Source organism: Schistocerca americana, chromosome 3 (genome assembly GCF_021461395.2).
Source record: "Schistocerca americana isolate TAMUIC-IGC-003095 chromosome 3, iqSchAmer2.1, whole genome shotgun sequence".
Classification (NCBI taxonomy): domain Eukaryota; kingdom Metazoa; phylum Arthropoda; class Insecta; order Orthoptera; family Acrididae; genus Schistocerca; species Schistocerca americana.
Window position 1 is genome coordinate 380,372,792 of NC_060121.1, and position 12,108 is coordinate 380,384,899.

Genomic DNA, 12,108 nt, shown 5'->3' on the forward strand with positions numbered 1-12,108 from the left:
GCAGTTAAGGAACCTAAGTCGCGTATCCCTCCGCCACTGCTACTTCTGCTACTTCCGCGATTTCTGCGACTTCTGCTACTTCTGCGACTTCTGCTACTTCTGCGATTTCTGTGACTTCTGCTACTTCTGCGATTTCTGTGACTTCTGCTACTTCTGCGATTTCTGTGACTCCTGCGATTGCTGCGACGTACCACCGTATGAAAAAGTTACATCTGTCCACACAGAAAATTGCATCTCAACAAACCTGTCATTGGTAAGTATGTTTTACGTTTATTCTTCCGTTGGCTTTAATTTTGTATTAAAGAAACAACTGTGAAAATATTAATAGTGTAATTAATATGTAAGTAGCCGCACAGTACCGTAATAGTTCGTGTTTAGAAAATGAATTCTAACATATTGTTATGTTCATAGGTACCTGAACTACATTTCAGTCACTCAGTAAAGTGATAATTCAAAATATCATTGTCAACAGATCTGAAGAAATTGCCAGTCTTTAGACCGTTTTCGTCAGACGACAGGTTAGTTTCTAAGCGTTTTGATGGACTTAATTACTTCAGTGAGATCGTTCTTGCGAATGTGATATAGCAAATATTAGCAAATGTGATATAGCAAATATTAGCAATCTACTCTGTCAATTATATTGCTAGTAATTAGTGACAGCAAAAATTGTTTAATAATCCTTGTGTTTTTGCAGACGCAGTTCTGACTGATTACTGGTTGCTGTACATATCTATCCACATCAAGGCTGTTGAGAGAGACTCGTGAAGATTCAAGACAGCTCTTAGAGGATTTGCAGTTTAAAAGTGAAATAATTATGAAATAAGTGTATGACTGATTAAAGTGTTTTATTGAAGTTGTTGTGCGATTTTAAAGGAATAATAAATGTTAAATACATTGAGTGAATAATAAAAATCTCATTTTCCACATGTTAAGCCGTCCTATACCCGTAATTTTCCGCCACTTATTTATTGGTAAACACTTGTTGGAGAGTGACATGCCCCCCCCCCCTTTCACCACAATCTTGGTGTGACACTGACCTGTAACATATCCCGAAGTCTACAATATGCATTTTGAGGCTGTTGATATGAAAGTGGGAAGTACAGATCTTCCAGTTAAATCAGGAATAGCTTAAGTGCATTACTTGAAAGTGACACAGGAAAAGCTTACTTATGTAGGTGGTAGTAGTGTCGGCAAAAAGTTCTTGTGTGTGAAGTTGCCATGTAGAACACCAGGTGTAAAACTTTTCTCCCGAGTCTTGAACTGTGAGGCATTCATATGACTGTTTTCATTTCTCTACACTTATACAGATGTCTGAGTTCTGCTGTGTTAACATTGCAAAGTCCTGTAGGCATGTGGAGTATTAACCAAAACTGTCATATTGGAAGCAGAATCAAACACATTTGTTACGTTACTCGATATTTTCAGGAGAAAAAGGCAATGTCGCTTCTTATTAATATAATACATTCAGAGTCACAGCAGTATTTGACCAAACATAACTGATGCTGAATGTGCATGTCGTCATATAATATGAAGGGCTTATTTCAATAGTGGTACGAGTCCATTACCTACACTTTTCTGTCTATAATGCTTCTGAAATTAGTGATCCAAACAAACATAAATAAAGGCTCATCTCTAGCAAGAAGCCATATGGTGAATATTTCTGGTATCTCAACTGCAGATTTTTCAGCACTCATTTAACTTTACGACTCTATATCTCAAAATTAACAAAAATGGACTTGTACCACTATTGAAATAAGCCCTTCACATGCACACACAGCACATCGATCTCGTGAGGCACAAGGCTCTCATAACGTACATACGTCGGTCAACAGATGACACTAGGAGAAGTATGTTAACTGCGCTTTTTAGTTGCTACTTGCGACTCTTAGTTGCGATTTGTCACAGAAATCGCAGTTTGACTCGGTAGCGAATAGCGTAGTATGAACTTTGCTCAACAGATGGCAGTGCTAACTGCGCTTTTTAGTTGCTACTTGCGACTCTTAATTGCGACTTGTCACGGAAATCGCAGTTAGACTCCATAGCGTACCGCAGAGATGGACGTAGTACGAACTTTGACCCACAGATGGCACTGTTAACCGCGCTTTCTAGTTGCTACTTGCGACTCTTAGTTGCGACTTGTCACTGAAATCGCAGAAAGCAGTGCTAAATTCGACCAATAGATGGCTCACGTCTTTCAATGTGAAATGCTACTTGCGACTGCTAACTGTGACTGAAATCGCAGTTAGATTCTGTAAAGTTGCTACTGTGATATCTGTGACTTCTCAGTCACTGTGATTTCTAACAGATACGCGATTTCCTGCCCACCACTAGTACTTGGTAGTAGTGGGCATGCCTCGGATGGAATCTGACGTGTTTTTGATTGTGTCACTAACAGTGATATTTGTGGTGCGATAGAAGTGGAAATTGTAAAGACGGTCTGATATTTAATAATGTGACAAAGAATAAAACTCAAAAAATATTCAGGTGAATCTTTATCAGTTATTTAGTAATGAGGAACCCACAACGTTAAATTAAAATTTCAGCCACAAGAATGTACCTCTAGACATAAGACTTGGAGCCAACAACAAAAAGAGAAAATGAAGATAAGTAAAACGTTTTTCTTTTGTAAATCTTACACCTCTCAACGCTTTTGAAACTAATGAAGACACTAAGAAAAATTTAATGGTGATGTGTTGGAGGGTAAGATTACAAGTGTGGGCATCAGCCGTGATCTGTTGACAGACAATGAAGTTTTGTCTATTGCAGAAGAAGTAAGGACAATCATTTCTATATTTGAAGTTTTTATATATAAATGAAGTCCCAATTACTTGATGAAAGAAGACCCAGGAGCTGCCCTACAAAGTCGTATCAACAGTGACGAGATAATATAGACAATGTTGGACCACATGAATTGAAAGAGGACTTTACAACTACAAAGAGGGACATTGATAAGAAAAAAGATAAGTGCAGACTTTTGTGAAATTAATTGTTTTGGTAGACTTGTGTGATTGCTAGAAAAATGAATAGAGATGAGGGTAGTGGTGATGAAGTGAAAGCTGTAGGACGTAGCGTTGATAGGTTTGAACCAAGTGAAAGTGTAGTTAGCAAAGAAACAGTTAAAACTGATGTTATGCAGTTGATTTGGGAAAAACTGAGTGCAGTTACTGATCAGCTAAAGGAAATCCGAACTGAAAGCAATGATAAAATGGACAAGGTACAATACCAAATAGACCAACTTAGTAATCATGTTTCAGAGCTAAAAAATGGGTTGTCAGATGGGTTAAAAAGTGGAATGAAAAAGTCAGTGTGTTAGAAAATAAATTTAATGTTTTGGAAAATGAGTTAGTCACACAATCTGCAAACCATGAGAAGAATGTTAATGGTGTCAGAGTTCAACAGAAAGCCATAGAGGAGAAAATGGAACAGAACTTTAGTACTTTAGATTAAAAAATCTTAAATGTTGAAACAATATGCTAACTAATGTAAATGTTTTAGATCAAAAAATTTCAGTAGTTCAGGAAAACTGCATTCACAACAATCTGCATCCAAATAACAACGGTATTGCATGGTCCAACATGCCAATCAAAAGTTTTCCATCACACAATTTACATCCAGTGGATTTTCTAGACCACTGTAGAGATAGTTTTGGGTCGGGCATGAGTGATGACCAAAAGATTAAATTTGTTATAAGATGTCTTGAAGGTGAAGTTGTCGTGGACAAATCTAAATTTAAGTCAGTGGGGAACATATCAAAGTTTCACAAAAAGTTTTTTTAAATAAATTCTGTTCAGAAGCTGAACAAGGGAGAATTAAAAGTGAATATCTGAGTGGTCCAAATTATAGGAATATGGATGGTACCCTGAAAGAGTTCTGTAACAATCAAATTATGAAATTAACACACCTTGATAAACCATTTGATGAAATGACATTGATTGGCACACTAAAAAGAAGATTACCAGGAAGGTTGCAGTGAGATTTAGTACACAGACCTGACAATTGCCTTGAACAATTTTTGCAATATGTTGACAGGCTAGGTAGGGCAGTAGAAAGAAGCATGTACCGTAACAATCGAAATGATAGAGGTCACAATGGTAACAACTACAGAAACAGAGATAGTGGTAACTTCTATCAGGGTCAAAAAGGTAACAGAGAGAGAAATTTTGAACATCAACAAAATAGGAACAATGGGGATAACCATGGGCAATTTAACAGGAGAAACAATCATAAAGGTAAATATTCAGGAAATGGCAGTCTGCCTCAAGGAAGGTCCATAGTTTTGGGGTGAGGAAACACAAGAAGTACAGGACCCCACAGCATTAATAATGTGGCACAGGTATCTGAAGTTGGACAGAAGGACTATCGGATTTCTCATTTATGTTTTGGTCACAAGTTTTGGAATACTATGTTTAATTATAGTAATGTAGATACTAATCACAAACTAGAATGTGAGAGTAATGTGAATTTTGATGTAGTTTGTTCTAATGACTTCTTCTCTTGGTCAGAGAACAGTGCTACTGATGTGTGCAAAACAGGTGATGACTTTATCGGATGTGAATTAGGTGGTATTTTTTATGTAGTTGTGAATGAGAGCTGTGAAATGACTGAGGTAGGTATGTCTGAGACTGGTAGCTTATTGCAAATGAATGTAGGTGAGGCATGTGACTTTGATGGTGATGAGACTTGTTTTATTAATGATGTTATTGATGAAGTAATTTGGGAACATGATGATGATGGTGATGAGTATCAGGTATTTGTGGAGGGTAAGAATGGTGAAGTTTCAGAGTTAATTTGGGAACACAGGTAAGTTGAGTGATGTATGTGATGATGTAAGTGAGAGTTATGGAATACCAGTCCAGTCGAAGCAGTTTTTCATTAATGTCATGCAGAGTAATGATCCTAACAGTAGAGGTGAGTTATCTGTAAGCCTAGAGAATAAAGGTGAAAACTTTTTGAAATTTGTTTGGAACAAGATCGATGACAAATGCACATTCTGGAATAAGTTAGCTGTGTAGTCAAAATTTGTATCCAAATTGGTGGAATGAAGTGAATGAATATCTAAGCAGGAAATGTAATTTTGATGGTAACATATTTTGTGTTTCTTCTGTAATAAGTGAGGTTAGTTATGCTGTGGAATCCATTCAGCGTGTTCAGTCTATACCTGACAACATGTGTAACCAAAGTAATGCTATGATACCAGTAAAGTTGATAAAACTCTGCAAAAACGGTGTAGATGTAGCATTTGATGAAATTGGAAGTAATCTTTTACACGAAGCATCTGATAACAGAGATGATGATGATTCAGATTTTGGATGTCCTTATATTAAGATTAAGACTTATCAGTGGGAAGGGGTAGGAATTTTATGAAAATGTCCATTGCACATGTAAAGATCAGAGGAGCTACTGGTAAGAAAAGCAAGTATGTAAGATGTCAAGTACTGTTAACATTTAGTATAGAGGACAAGAGATATGAACATGAATGCATAATGATACCTAGTCTAGAAGAAAATATTCACTATGTCTGTCGATTTTTAAGACTATGTAACTGTGATTTATTTGACATGAACATAATATGTAAGATCATGTAGTTTCTAAAGTTCTGTCTTATCCATTGACTGAGTTTAAATCTTAGTAGTTTCATAAAAAATATTTAATTGTGTTTTGATTGTCTGGAATTTTTGAAGATCTGTCGTATGTATAGACTGAGTTAAAATCCATGATACAATATATAATTATGTTCTGTATTAGATTTGTGCCTTAGAGTTTGATACATATATGCCTTGAGGGTGAATTAGATCTTTTTACAATTTTGAAATGGGACAATGTTCATAATTTGTACTACAAAAATTAGGAATAGTATCTTAATCTATCTAAGTGTATTGCCTTATTAGTCCATTTTTATTGCATTTAACTCTGTTTATTAATGTTTCATATGTGAACACTTTTTAATCCCAACTGACATAAATCCCATATAACAGACTTTGAAAAGTTACTAAGCAGAACATATTTGCGTGAAGTGAAGAAGGTATTGAACAATGTAATTAGTACATAAAACAATGTTTCAGGCTTTGATGTGATTGCTAGACAGGAAATTACCTATCTGTTGGAGTGTGTGATGAGAACTCTAAGAAGGAAACTGAAAGATATGGGCAGATCCGCTCCCCACATTGCTGTATGGCTGTACCTTGCTGGAACAATCAACTTGCAAAAGATCATGGGTATTGGATAATGTACTTGGGCATCTGTGAACTGGGTCTGTGTTGTGATAGATATTTGTGAATTGTTAACTAAGGCTGCTAAAGACAGTGTTATTCAGCATTAATGCATTTTTTTAAATTCTTTTTAAGAGTAGGGGGATTGGCTTTCCAACACATTATGTAACTTTAAATCATTATGTAATTGTTCTAGGTCTTTCTGTACATAGGTTACTTTGTATGGACAGTTAGCAAATAGTGTGGAAGACATTTACTAGTATGGACAATATAATAAGATGTATACATGTCTGCTTTCATGCACTGATTTTAGTCCTTGAGCTACTGGATTGTGTCATCATTCAAAGCTAATTTATGAGTTTGCTTACCTGAATTTATCCGGAATATTGCAATACTTTATCTGATTGGAGCTTGAGTTGAGGACAGACTCACGCTTAGCTTTATGTTGGGTACCCCTGGTCATTGCGAATATGTGTGTGTGTGTGTGTGTGTGTGTGTGTGTGTGTGTGTGTGTGCAAACTTAGGCCCTAATATTTTACCATTGTTTTGTTCTTTCATGAGTCAACATAGTAATTTTCCTTGTCTCTGTATTTATTTCTGTAGTTTAGTGGTGTAGTATTGTAGTTTTGACCTTGTAGTATTTGTCTTGTGACAGTATGTTCCACAGCTCTGAAAATCTGAATGCTATATCCCGATATACGTATAGATAATGATTTGTATAGTGGATATTTTTCTCATGTTTTCTGTAATATGTTATGTATCAGATACTTCTATACACTTATCTGCTATCCTGGGCATCATTACGTACATCATTTGGCAAACCTTGTAGAGTGTCACAAAATACTCTGCAGACAAATTTTGTGAGGGGGATATTGTAATGGGACCCCCTTTTCTAACATTACTATTTTTTATAGAAATAAGCGATACCATTTATACTATCGATTCTTGTATAGGTGAACATTATCTGAGCTGCTTAACTAAAATTTTTTGATTTGATTTTGATTTATTGAGCACCCGTTTTATCATGTACAATGATATGGGATTTGTCATGTGTTACATACAGAAAAAATATGAATAACAACATATTATGTAAAAAATATCAGTGAACAAATCTGAATTAAATATATAGGCAAAAACAATTATAGCTTACATGATATAAATTTGTAACAATATAGGACACAAATAGGTTACATATATTCTGTGTATAATGGACAGCAACAAGAAACAATGATTATAACACTCTATATTGACAAATTAATTAATTTTTGTGTGTACATAAAAGAGTCTACCCCACGACACAAGTTTGTATATGAGTGATTTATAAGATAGGTGAAGGCACGCTATCTTTCTGAAGAATTCATGTATTCACTAACACTGTAAAAACTATTACTAATTAACATTCTTTTGAGTTCACTTTTAAAACTGCTCAGCTTCTGAATCCTTTTAATTTTTAAGGGAAGAGAACTACAGAGAATTTTCAGGTGGTATATTGCACTCGTATTGTACTGGGCTATCTTATGCACTTCTCAGTGGAAGTCATTACTCTGGCGTGTTGTATAGTCACGGAACTCACTGTTTAGAGAATTAGTACAATTAAAATTACTCTTCTTTTAAAAGTATTAGAAATTGCAAAATTTCTGGTTTACTTAAATTTCCTGTTATTAATTGCACAATTTGCCAGTAATTATAAAGTTTATTTCTGGACTCATTTACAAAATCTTTCTTTTGTAAATCTTACACTTCTAAAAGCTTTTGAAACTAATGAAGACACTAAGAAAAATTTAATGGTGATGTATTGGGGGGGGGGGGGGGAGCAGGGGGGGGGGGAGGGTAAGGTTACATTGTGTAAAATGAAAATGGAAGTATCTTATTTGGACACACTGAGAAGGCTTTTATATTTAGCTCATATTTCCAGGACAGATATTGTTTTTGCTGCCAATACTGTGAGCAATAATTGCAAAGATGTTAGAATTAAACATTAGGTTGCAGTTAAGAGAATATTCAGGTACTTAAAAGGAGCCGTTGATTACAAATTAAGGTACTTTAAGACAGGAAGCTCTAATCTGGAATGTTATAGTGGTGCGAACTCGGGAAATGAACTACTTAACAGACATTCTATTACGGGTAGCTGTTTCTAGTTGATGGGAGGATTATTATCCTGGTCTTACAAGAACCAAAGAATTGTGGCTTTGATTACTGTTGAGGCTGAGTAAATGGCATTGTCTTTCACCATGCAAGGAGTGTTATTTTAAGGTCTCTAACAGGTAGAATTGAGCCATATATGATTATAGAGCCAACCCAAGTGTTTTGCAACAATATGGATGCTATCAAGTTAGCTCATAACCAAATAACAATTGTGCAATCCACGCACATTGATATTAGACACTATTTCATATATGCTACCAAAAACAGAAGGATAATACTAGAAACTATTTGTGTACAGAGGAAATGCTTTCTGATTTATTGACCAAGCCTCCCAGTAATGACAAATTCCAAAAATTGTATAATTTAACATCAAGTTCCATGCATAGTGTTTTGAGATGGTGTAGTGTTTGAGTATTGCGAATACTTAAAAATATTTAGTGAGGGGAAGTGTTGGGATTTGATGAATAAAATATTTGAGATGTATGTCGGCAGTGAGTTAATGTGTATAGAAGTCTCTGCTTATTGTATGTATTCTTAGGCATGTGTGCTAGATTTTCTGTGTTGTATGCCTTTGTAAATTTCTTGGGAAACATGAAATACAGTAAAATATATGTTCCTAAATAATGTTTCTCTGTAAAATATTATGTTACTGAGCAAATATATAATCCAGCAAAAGTCCAAACACAAAATAATTTCATCTGGAAGCAAAGAAAACTATGGGGATTGTGGATCAGCTGCATATGAACTAGAAATGCCATTCAGTTTCCTTTTCATTTTGCATTTATTCTAGTTATTTCTCTGTGAGGATCAACGTCTGTCTTGTTTGCTAAGAAGATTTTAAGAAATCTAAACTGAAGGTATTGAATGAATATCTTATGTTAAAGCATGAAAGGCATTTACAGAATTATAGCTCCAAATGTTTGATATGTTATTTTTCTGTGCTTTCAATAACGTTATTGCCACGGTACATAATCCCAAAACCAGAGATAAAATGTGGTATTGCCACAATACTACCTGCACCTACAAGTGTGCCTGCGAATCAATACCCACAATTGGCTGTGAGGAATTTTGGCAACCATAATCAGTGACAAAAGGTAACATAAAATACAAGTGGTACGAGATGGCAACAGTGTGTGTCTATCACGATACATAACCCCCGTTTTCAATAGAAGCAATGTGTGTAGTCTAAGAAAAACAAACACTGAGGGAAAAAAAATATTGAAAATTGTGGAAAATTCTGAGAAATTTGATGAACAGGTTTGCGAAACTGAGCCTCTTATCTTAGAGTTTGAGTTACATGCTCTTCCTTTCTCACTTTTGTCAACATATCCCCTTTTCCTTCCCAAAGAAGGAACTAAAAATTTCAAACCTAGATAGGCAATTTTAAACATTTTGCCTCTGAAAGGTAGGTATTGGCCAGCAATTCTGGCTCATAATTCTATTTCATAAAACCAGTAATTCTTAAAGACACCTTCCTCCAGTGTCTTGCGCATACCACAAAAACACATTTCACTGCTAAAATGAGTCTTATTTTTCAGTGGAATATGACTGTATTCAGCACTCATGCAGAAGAATTAAAGCTCTTTGCATAGGGGAGGCCCCTACACTTGTGTGTCTAAAACTTTAAAGATATTAACACACCTGTGATAAGAGGGTACACTGGCACAAAGAAAGATTACCACTGTGATCTTAGGGCTAGAGAAGAGGCGACTGTGTTTGTCACCAACACATAATACCCTAATGAATTTTGCTTGTAAGCTACTGCTGTCAGAATTTGTCACTGAAAAAATGACAGACTCTTCATACATGTCACTGCCTGACTCTCTACAACCATGGTTCTTCAAGACATTATGAGGCACTTTCCACACTTAGTTACTACTAAAGGTGATTTTAGTGCATGTATTGTGCCATGGGGCTCTGCTAATATCTGTTCCAGTGATCAAGCTCTAGAAAGTCAGTTCTTCAGAGAGGACATTTTTCTGTTCTACAGAGGGATAGGGACACCCATCAGGATTGTAACAGGGTTGATACAAACCACTGGACATGATAATATTGTTGCAGAAGAAGCTGAGTAGCACCGTGGTGTAGTGGTTATGTTACTATACTGTTGCATGGAGTCATGAGTTCAAAACTCACTGGGACTGTACAATTTTAATTTCTATATTCGATCAAGTACGTTATAGAAGTAACCACAAATGTCAAGAATCATTATATTGGAATTTTCTTGAGCTGTGTATATACTGTATGTGTTCTGGCTGGAGGCAGTTCGCTCCGTGCTCTTGTATGTGCAAGTGCTGAATAAACCTTCGTTAAGTGAAGTTAGTCTTTGTCATTCATCTAATTACACCTTCTTCTTAGTGGCATCATTCTGGTTGAGACGCAGGGTGTCGGAACTTGTGATAGCGCAAATTATCAACGAGACAGTGGCTCCCATCAGGCCACAACAGAGCCGCCATTTATGTGGCGAGAAACCTGAGTTTGAGCCATATTCAAAAGATCGCAATCTACCAGAGACAGAAGAAGAAGAGGACGTTACGATGATAGCAACTGTGTGCCACCACATGAGACATCCTTCTGGGTTCTCTGGTGATGATGGCCAAGATCCAAACAAGTGCCTGAAGGTATAAGAGCATATAGCCAAATTTGACAAATCAGATGACACCATGTGTTTGGCAAATGTATTTTTCTACTTGGAGGGCACTGCCAAGCCATGGTATGAGAGCAACGAGGAGAAGTTCACAAGGTGGGAAGTATTCCAGGCGAAATTGCACAAGCATTTCGGCAACACACAATGACAGAAGTGCAAGGCTGAAGACAAAGTGCAGGGCACAGCATCCAAGAGAAACAACAGCACCCTACAAATGACTCTGAGCACTATGGGACTTAACATCAGCACCCTACATTCGAGGCATCTTGGAGCTGTGTAAAACAGTGGATCCTAGAATGAAGGGGGAAGATAAGGTTGCACATCTCATGAAGGGTGTTGCTGAGGACATGTGTCAAGCCCTGCTCGTGAAGGAGGTTTCGACAGCAGACGACTTCATAAAATGGTGCCAGTGTATCGAGACAACGCATCAAAAAAGAATTACAAGCAAGAAGTTTGAATGCCTTCCAAACGTCATATTGATGTCTGTGATGGAGGAAGCAACTGATTTCACAAGTGTTCTTTGTCAGATAGTGAGAGACGAAGTTCAGAAGGCACTTGGATTGCACGCCAAGTAAAAAAACCTAAACACTTCAAGAGGTCATAAGGGAGGAAGTGGAACAGACATTGAACCCAATCTCTCGTCCTTCATTTCTCTTTAAAACGGTGAAAAAGTCAAGACCCAAGCAGAGTTACGTTCCTACAATGCCACATGAGGAACCTGTTTGGGCACCAAGGAAGACCGATGTCTGGAGGACCCAGGAAAACCAACCAGTATGTTTCCACTGTGGACGACCGGGACATGTGGTGCGCTATTGTCGAGAAAGGCGGTGGATATATGATGACGCCCACACCATAAGACAGCAGGTTGATCTTAGCCAACGCCAACTCTGGGATGACGAAGATAAAGAAGAAGATGTGGGTGCAGAGCGCTGTACGTCACCATCGCCACAAGCTAACCACTGGAGAGGATGCTCCCCAACACACCGATCAAGGTCTCCATTGCAGTTTAGTAGCTCCAGTCGATCAACTAGCCATCGCTACATGGAAAGCTGAAGGGTGCAACCTCCCTTGGAGGTGACGCCACTGAAGAGAAAAACCCTCTGCCAT